A 10,239-nucleotide genomic window follows, 5' to 3' on the forward strand; every position below is an offset into this window, starting at 1 on the left:
AAACACTGTCCCTGCAGGGTGAGAGGAAAGAGACAGAGTTTACTGCAGCTGATGCAACCCGGGCCACAAATACACAACTGTCTTTTCATTTAACAGTTACACAAGCATCCATCTGAGTGAACACTAATGCACCACACATACAAATTTAGCTGAGGAAACTGGTCAGCCATTATAGAGCAGTGGCATCGCGCTTGTCAGGACAGTACATCGTAGAATTGTAATTTAAAGGTTTTGGCAAACTGCAGGTTATTTTCTTGTGGTTAAATGAATTATTCTGCCTCTGTTTGGTCTTCATTAACAGACACAACATTATTTATACGTTAGCAAAACTATCAGACCAAACCGAGGGAGCGTTTGTGTGTATACAGCCGCAGCACAGACACAGCAATGTTCACATTTGTATTCAGTGTATTCCGTTTACAGTCGTCTCACTTCCGTCTGACTTACTAATCACTTCCTGTGTGCAGCGAGGGAGCGTCGCAGGAAAACACAAGATCTAAACGCCGCTATACTGAGAAACACAGAGAATCGTGTGGCGCTGATTTGATCAGCATTGTGTGAACTCAGTTGATTAAATGAAGCATACATGTTTTTAAAGGTTTTTAAAGGTTTTAAACGACACAAGAGGAAAAGAGCTGAACAAGCAGACTTTGTTACCTGTGTGACACACTCAGTTTCCTCTGTGTCTCAAGTCTAAACACTGACTATCACTGGAACAACTCCCACACGGTCATTAGTGGCCTGTAATTAGGACTTTAGTTTGATTTAGCTCCACTGTGATGATATGGCTCAGAGTTAGAAAAACACCACTGATGCAACCCAGAGCAACTGTTTAGTCTCTCACTCTTCAGAACATTCCGGGACCCAACTCAAACCAGATTGGCTTCCAGACACTGTCTACACATGTGTGTGTGTGTGTGCGTGTGTAGGTGCACATGTCTGCAGTAACGCCTTCCGTCTGCACACGACTGTATGTGACTGTGGGGATCAGTGGTAAACAACCTCGCCCTTTACTCTGAGCCACATTGATAAATAAATATTTTGGTAAGAGCACTTTTTACCTGTCACTTAAGTAATCTCATTCAATTTGATGCAAGCAGTCTTGTATAGAGTCACTTTTTCTAATATTACTCAAGTAAAAGTCTTAAAGTATATGACATTTACTGTACTTAAGTATCAAAAGTAATTTTGGAAAAACTAATTGTAGGTTGTGGGTTCAATTCCTGGTTCTGCTGGTCTATATGTGTCCTCGAGCAAGACACTTAAGGCCATGTTGCAGCGTGTGAATGTGTATGAAACTGTAGTTTAAAGCTGCTCATCAAGACTGGAAAAGCTCTACAGAAATACAGACCATAATATCAACTCTTGTTAATGCTAGAAATAACAAAGTACACAAAGTAAACAGAGTTCAACCTTCATGTATCTGTACATGTAACAAAGTATTTGTACTTTGTTACATTACAACACTGGCAACACATTTAGAGAATGTGACAATTAAGTTACTTTTTCAAAAATCTAATTCTTATTTTTATTATTTAACCATTTATTTCCATACTTTTTTGCCACAAGAGAAAAACATCTGCTGGGAATTTGCTCCGTTTCTGTTTCTCACACTGTTTGACAGACAAGTGTCTGCCTGCTGCTGTAATTGGTTTTCTGGATTAAATGTTGTTTACTAGTAAAGCTAAGTCAGTTTTAAGAGTAAGAGATGAAGGCATGGCTGAAGGGCATCTAAAAAATAATCATTATTATTATTATTATTATTATTATCATTATTATTATTATTATGATGCAGCGTTGTAGCAGAATATGTTTTTGTTGGATTTAATAATTTCCCTGAAAGCAAGAACAGGTTTTACAGGAGATTAAAAAAAAGAAACAGTCTGAACAGAGAAATCTAAATCTTCTTACTTTCCACAAAGTCTGCCAGTCTTTACATTCTAATGTTCAGGAGACAGACATGAGACATTTAAGACATGAGAGGGAACTGAATAAAAATCTTTCATTTAAGTGTGTGACATTGTGATCTCACTAAATAAATCATCTAAAACCAACGATGGGAACTCAATACACAAAAAAAGAAATTCTGTTCTGTCCTCATCACTATAATAACAGAATATTCTGCCACATCATCATCATCATCATCATCATCATCATCATCGCCATCATCCACCTGAGATCACCAGCACATTAACGCTCCACAAATCCTCTGCTGCTTTTATGAGGTGAGATTGCAGAGCGCCGAGAACTCGGGGGAATTCAGTGTGTGTGTGTGTGTGTGTGTGTGTGTGTGTGTGTGTGTTCAAAGGTATAATACACACCGCTTTCTGGCAATAAAAGAAATAACAACAAAAGTGTCTATTTTCACTAGAAAAGAGTGGAGCAGGGAAATAGGGGAGGTGGTCAGAGACGGAGGGGAGGCGAGGTGTGTGTGTGTGTGTGTGTGTGTGTGTGTGTGTGTGTGTGTGTGTTTCTGAGTGCTTTAATATGATGACACCAGGCAGACTGAGGCCATTATCCGCCTTGTCGACGGCTCTGAACACAGGCAGAGGTGCACACAGAGAGAGAGAGAACCCCCACTTTAATAAAAGAGGCCCTTTGCTGTCGTCTGATTAGAAAATATCATTTCCTGATGCCCGTCTTTTTTCCGCCGCCTATTAAATTGGTCAAAGCTGGAACGAGGGAGCTCTGTAAACTAGGTGCACTGCAAAAATAGATTTCAAGAGTGAAACGTAAGCCTAGTTTAATCCTGGAAATTAAAAAATAAAATTGCCCTACAATTATAAAATAATAAGGACAAGCCACCAACTGCTTGTGGTTTGTGTCTTCACTACTGTTGTGTATTAAGAATGTGTTAAATACAGAGAAAAAACAACACTATTATGGATTGTTATGTGTGCAAATATGAGAAAATCTAAATGAAGTAAAGGAAGACTCGTTTTCAGTAAACTCTGCTCACATGAGGTGATTTCTTTGCTCGTGATAAAGATCAACTTACATTTTGGCAAATATTTCTATAATGTTGGCTTGTTTTAATGCACATTAGTTGTGGATTATTTTTCAAAAAAACAAGAAACCTTTAATCATTTTGAGAACATTTAGCTTCTTATTAGTACAGGGCTGTAATTGCAGTGTGGTGTGCAAAAAGAACATTATCACATTTTATTTGATCTAAAAAATGAATTGCAGCAAAGACAGTGAAAAGTAAAGGTAATAAAAACCACTATGAATATGAAGTATATCAAGTAGACGGTGAATATACTGCATATAATATATACAGCATAAGCTTAAAGTTAACATTACAGATGACTGCACGAATGAGATATTACATTGACATGAATAAAAGTGGTTGTTTATAGTGAACGTATGTGTTGTGAGTCGAATCATTGTGTTTCTATTTTTGATGAAGATCAGTGATGAGTGTGCACCTGCTTTTCATGACTGTGACAGGATCCCGTTCACCGCTGATTTATGGGCCGTCAACGACGGAGAGCAACAGTTCTCCAACCGACCGCGTACATTTGTTCTTTTATTTTATTTCATTATTGATTATGTGTTTGTACTTTTCACTTGGAAGACAACCGGAATGCATATTAAAATCAATCAGATTTGAGATAATGAAAACATTATTTCTCTGCATGTGCTTCACATGTGGCTTACAAACCCACTACAGCAGGCGTCGGCAAGTCAATTTAATTTTCTAAGCATTTGATGACCAGGACAAAACATCGTATCTTTATCAGGACAAACTTCTCGTAATCTAAATGACTCAATCTTTCTTTCAGAATAAAAGTCACTAAACGCTGCAGGACATGGTCATTTTTCTGAAGATAAGCAAATCATTTAGAAAACATTTTGGATTCAATTAGATTGTATTTGTATAGCACCAAATCACACCGTGGTTTATCTGTATATAGTAAGACAAAAACCTTCTTTACAGTTTCATAACAATTCACACTATGAACAAACACTAGGGATCAGAAATCTGTGACAGAACCAGACTCGAACGGTTTAGGTGAAAGGAAAAATGGGGGACAGAGGAGGGGGAGAGAAAGTGGAAGAGGGAGGTGAGGTAGAGACAGACGAGAGAGACCAGGAGCAGATATACAACTGTTGTGTCAGGTTATAGGTTTTTAAAAAAAAAAAAATCTACTGGGCCGAATATTAATGCTGCCTGGCCAGTTTTGGCCCACAAGCCGTCAGTTGCTCAACACTGCACTACAGTGATTCTGCACAATACTAGACAAACATGGGGTGAGTTAATGTGACTCTCCTGAAAGCAGCACAGAGGACAATTAAAGAAGCTGTGACTGTGGTTAAGTTCATGAAGTAATGAAAAATAATCTGGTTCTGCTGTAAACAATCTGAAAGGTAATCTGGCTAAACTACAATAAACTGCTTCCACTGTTTTAAAAACGTTATTTCCAAGTGTTCGCCGTCTTATTAATCACCACAATTAACACCAATATATCATTTATTTTTCAGAGTCGCAATGACATTATTCATGTATTCACACAGGGCATCTGTGTGCGACACTGAGCCCTTTCCTTTCATTGCCATTACTGTGACTGTTACTATCAATTAGCATCATCATAATTATTCATGAGGCAAATTATCATGTCATTTTTCATGTGTGTGTGTGTGTGTGTGTTAGCATCGCTGCCACGTCAAATGGATTACGATCACTGTTATTAAACGGCTCATCTCCAAATGCAAGCGTCTACGTGTGTACATGATTATTTCATCATCGGGGGGAGAAATTGTTGTTTTGGAGCAAAACTGTATGAAGGAGGGAGATGGTCTGATGAGAAGGGAGGTAATTAATAGCCTGCAACACACACACACACACACACACTCACTCTGGTTTCCATGACTTTAGAGGACATTTCATTGACTTACATTCATTTGTGGAGACTTTAACCTTAACCATAACTGCTACTGTTCTAATTCTAATTCTAATTCTAACACTGACACTAACCTAACCTCAGTCTTAAAAAGATGTCTTCACCATAAAATGTGGTCATTTACAGTATGGGGACTTGATTTCCCATAATGCACTTGCCCCTTACCTTAACACTAACCCTAAACCCAAAAAGCCCTTTATTGATATGAGGTCCAGCCAAAATGTCCACACTTCATTTGGACAACCTAAACAAAGCATTACCTAATCTTAACCATAATTCATAATGTTTGCCCTGTAATCCTAACCAGTTTCTCAGAAATCAGGTTCTGCCTCATAGGACCAGGTTTTGGTCTCCATGCAGAGTACTGTTCCTGATAAGGTCAGCGTTTATGCCAGAAAGGGTCCTAAAGATGGAACAAATACAAGTACACACACACACACAGTTTCCTCTCCTCTCTGTGTCTCTGTTCAGCCCCTGTGGCCAAAAAGGCATCTGCTGCTCATGCTGATGTCATCTGGAGGTAATAACCAGACCCAGCATGGCACCGGGCCACAGCCAGCAACTCAGACCTCCTCCACCCTGCATGGGCTTAGTATGATCCGCCAAAGCACATCTGTGTGGACTCAGGACCTGGCAACCCACAGCTGAAGGGGGGGGGCATGCAAAACACAGACACTGGTCTGGAGGGTTGAAGTGAAGGAACCAACCGAGAACAGTTAACAAGTGACTGTGGATGTTTTCAGGGCCTGCAGCCACTGCTGGAGCGGATGCAGTTTCCTCCCCTGCGACGAGCCTCAGAGCCTCAGAGGGCGAACAGCTGAGGCAGAGGCTCCGCCTGCAGCCGAGGCAGAGGCTCCGCCTGCAGCCGAGAGGCTGATCTGACGTAAACCAGCAGCCGAGCCAACGTGTGAACGCATCACTCCAGTGACTGCGAGGTGGACTGTTCTACTCTGGGTTTAGACTCTGCAGTGTTGTGTGTGTGTTAATCATATCACCGTCCAATGGGTCACTGAACAGCTTCAAATTTGACAGGTGACTTACGAGGGCACCAGTGTGTGAGCACTGGCAACTCTGAGTCAACAGTTTCATTACAAAACACAACATACTGTGCGACCAGCACAAACAGGACAAACCGCACAAACAGGACAACTTCACATGCATTTATAGATTTGTTGAAAGGATAACAGCTATAGAAAAGAAAGAAAGAACATGCAATAGAGGTATTTTTAGCTCTAAAAATAGCATTTGATATAGTAGACCTTGAAATATAGATGAAACAATTACACAAGGTATGGATACAATAAGACGATATACACATATACAGAAAGTGTCCACCAGGGCTCAGTGCTGGGACCATTTCTGTTTCTTTTATCCATTAGCAACATGTGTGAATTATCAAAAAAACAAACCATTTTATTTGTGAATGACACAAATGTATTCTGCTGTGAGGTTAACACAGAAGAACAACTTCTGAATACTGACATGACAATGTTTAAGTCAAACTAAATGTATAATCTTTGGGAATCGTCAAATTGACTCAATAAACAATAAACTCAGGATTAAAAATATAGAAATAGGAAGTATAACTGCAATCAAAATCCTTAGGATAATAACAGATAACAAATTCAACTGGAAATCAAACTTCACTCTTAATAATCAAAGACTATTTAGAAATAATAACACTAAACAAGTACAGGATGGAAATATGATGACGTACGGGTGCATTTAATATGGACACAGACTGCAGAATATCAGGGACGATATGTTCGAAACAGACATTTTAGACCATTTATGAACTATGAGGCTCTTAATTTGTTTGTGCGGAGTCATTCATTTATTTATTTAATGCTCCAACTGTGTAACAGATATTGTTGTAATAAACAGCCCAAACATGATTCAGCTAAAACACTTGTATCTTTAGTGAAGCATGTAATACTGTATATATGATTTTTATGAGCCTTGTACTTTACATTTCCAGTGATTTTGACCAATGTTGGACCGATACAGATACTGACCGATAACAATTCATATATATATATTTATATATACATACATACACACACACAGTATATATACACACTAGTATATATTCATATAAAAAAAATAGTTTACTATGTAAAAAAAAAATGGAGGTATAGGCCTTGAGTAGTTCTTACTTACTGCTCCTTTTTTCATGTAAAGGAAATTGGAGTGTGTTTTATTTACTACAATATTCTCTGTCTTTCTTTCCTTCTTCTTTATTATCATGTTCGGGTGAAAGGACGAGCTAAAATGTCTTCACTTTCACAAAATGTCTTTGCTTCCTTTGGTTTCTACGTTTTTTTGGTTCTTACAAAAATGCACACACACACACACACACACACACACACACCCACACACACACACACACACACTCAAACTGATTTTACATTACCACAAGGTCAACCACTCTCCCCATAATTCAGTACTGCCTCACTCCTCAGTGGGTTAGTAAATCTATCTGAGGCTGATCACAGTGAGGAAGAAGCAGAGCATCTGCTGAAAGAGGCTGAAACGAGAGAACTCCACGCAGGAATTGAGTTACTTTGGTCGGGCAGGCTCCTTTTTCCACCTCCCACCTAAACTGAGCTCCATTATAGACGCTATTAAAACCAGCTAACAGGCGTCAATCAGCCCATTTGGACAGTGGTGAGTGGGTGGACTACTAAGTGGCTGCCTGAATGGTCTCTCCTATTGTCTTCCTTTGTTTCTCCTTCACCCTTTTACCCCTTACCCCCCCCCAGTGGTTTGTTCTTTCAAGTGTCGTTTCGCCTTTTTCTCCAAATTCCGAAACGCTGCTGTTTTATTTCTTATGTTTCAAATTGCTTCCACCTTGCCTCTTTTTCCGACTTCATCACTATTTACCTTTCTGCCTCCTCCTCGTCCTCCTCCTCCTCCTCACAAACCAGCTTGTCTGCTGTCAGTGAGCATCAGACCCTCTGCTGTCTGTGTCTGCAGAGGAGAAGGAAGCCTTGAAGACCAAGAAATCAAATTGTCTGCTAGCATCTAATTCCCCTCGACATCCACTTCAGCCTGGCTGTCTTTACCCGCATCCTGCAGGGAAGAGAGGGGGAGGTGGGGAGGCTGTGTGGGTTATAAATGAGCGAGCAGAGTGTGTGTGTGTGTGTGTGTGTGTGTGTGTGTGTGTGTGTGTGTGTGTAGAGAGTTGGCTTGAGGCAGATTCTGACTCCCTGTGCTTCATGTCAGATCGACCGTGGATCAACCTGAGGCTCAAATCACAGCTCAGCATGAATTTACAACACAGGTGCACACACACACACACACACACACACACACACGGCCTACTGTATATAATGTATACACCACCCAATACACTTGTACATGATAAGTTTTGGAGAAGCTTACGAGCATAAATCTATGTGCCGCTGCCTTCTTCTACAAACTTTAATACAAAACTCAAATAATGAGAAATTGTTTATTCTGTTCTGCAAGGATCAACACAATCACACGTGTCATAATAATTTGTTTTGACGGGATAAATAGTGTGATACGTAGAGTTAAACTCATATCAGAGGTCCTGTGGATTAAAGAAACTGTGGCAAAATTTAAAACCTCAATTTCTTTATCCTTGAAATTTTATATGACTGTGTTCAGGAGAGATCGTAAAAAAACAAAACCCTAAAATTCGTAACAAAATAAATTGCAAACACAATGTTGGCTAGAAAGTAAATAAAGAAGAATTATTCTTCTTTTCCATTATTCACAGCAGTGAGTAAATTACATGTCACACATATGCAGTGTATAATAAACACTGTATTTTATAATAAATTAAGTACATACATAAATATGTGTATTGCATATGGCCCATATTCTTACAAAATATTCTTGTAAGGATTAATGATCAACCACTAAATGCATCTTCTATTTATTATCATTATTATTATAATTATTATTTTTATTTTATTTTTTAAATCAATTCATTGCCTAGAAATACTTTTTTTGGGAAAATGAAAACAAAGTTCTCTGATTTTTTTGGGTTCTTAAATCTGAAAATATTCTTGTTTCAATGTTTCTGTGACAATGATCTGACACTCACATTAATGTAGAAAACAGCTGACTGATTAATCTCATCTTAAGTTATTAAGATAATCATGTGTTGCACAAAAACTCGGCATCAGCATGAGGATAAAACCCAAACCAGCTGCGACGGTTACATTTAACTCAACATCAATTCCTGTAGATTCTTCCTCATGCTCCAACATTCTAATTGTGTATAAGAGGCTCATTGATGACACGTTTGATCCCTGCACTGAGACAAAGCCTGTGAGACCACCACTCTCATCATTATCTCTGCTTCACGACGAGTAAATGACATCATTATCAACGAGTATTGATCGTCTTCTGGCTGCATGACAGCAGGTCAGATAATAGATGGTGGTTATTATTGTAGCTGAGGCTTCGTTTATGGAGAGCAAAGACCGGCCAAGAACAACATGAGTGGATATAATGTGATTATCAGACATAATCTCACATTAATGCCTCCTATTTATAATTAAATGCATCATTTTGTAATTAAAAGCCTCCTGTTCACCAACTAGCCTGACTCATTTGACTGCGGCCTTGCACTTTGCCAGGAGAGGTCACTCTATCTGAAGCGTCGCGTAATCAACCCAGTTTTAAAACAACTGCCTCAGTGATTCACAAAAGCTTAATGTGCCCATCACCAATGTTTACTGGCCCTTTAAATACGGCATGAAGACGACCACCCACAAAGCATACCTCAAAAAAACATTTGGAACAGCTAAACAGGAAGTGACCTTAAAAATAGGAAGACACCTTAATTAACAACAAATATTTTAATTTATATTTTTAATCATATTGTTTGAATAAATGTCACTAAAATGCCGCTGCTCTGACACTAAATCACCGACACTCTAGAAGAACTGCTGTCCATGTTTCAGGATTGACGTCAGAGCCTTTATGTTTGTGATAGAGTGGCTACTCTGTGAACGTGCTGGCTTCATAGCACTTTGAGGACAGGTGCTCCCATCAGAGAGCACGACACAGAGAGGTTCCTCAAGTCCTTTAATGGTTAGTTGTTGGAGTTACAGGTGGCTCAGTGGACATATGTGGGTGTATGTGTGGTCCTAACATAAATAAAAAGAAAAGAATTATGTATGCTAATATCCAGTCATCATTATCTACTAATGACATTAATTATTACTCTCAAATAATCACCAAAAATATATAAATGAAATAAGATGTAACCATCCTGAGTGAATTATCAGTTTAACTGACTTGAACAACATTACAATAACTCAAAACACATCGTCCCTCAGTAACTTGCCAAAACACA

The sequence above is a fragment of the Solea senegalensis genome, linkage group LG6, assembly GCF_019176455.1.
Source record: "Solea senegalensis isolate Sse05_10M linkage group LG6, IFAPA_SoseM_1, whole genome shotgun sequence".
Taxonomy (NCBI): Eukaryota; Metazoa; Chordata; class Actinopteri; order Pleuronectiformes; family Soleidae; genus Solea; species Solea senegalensis.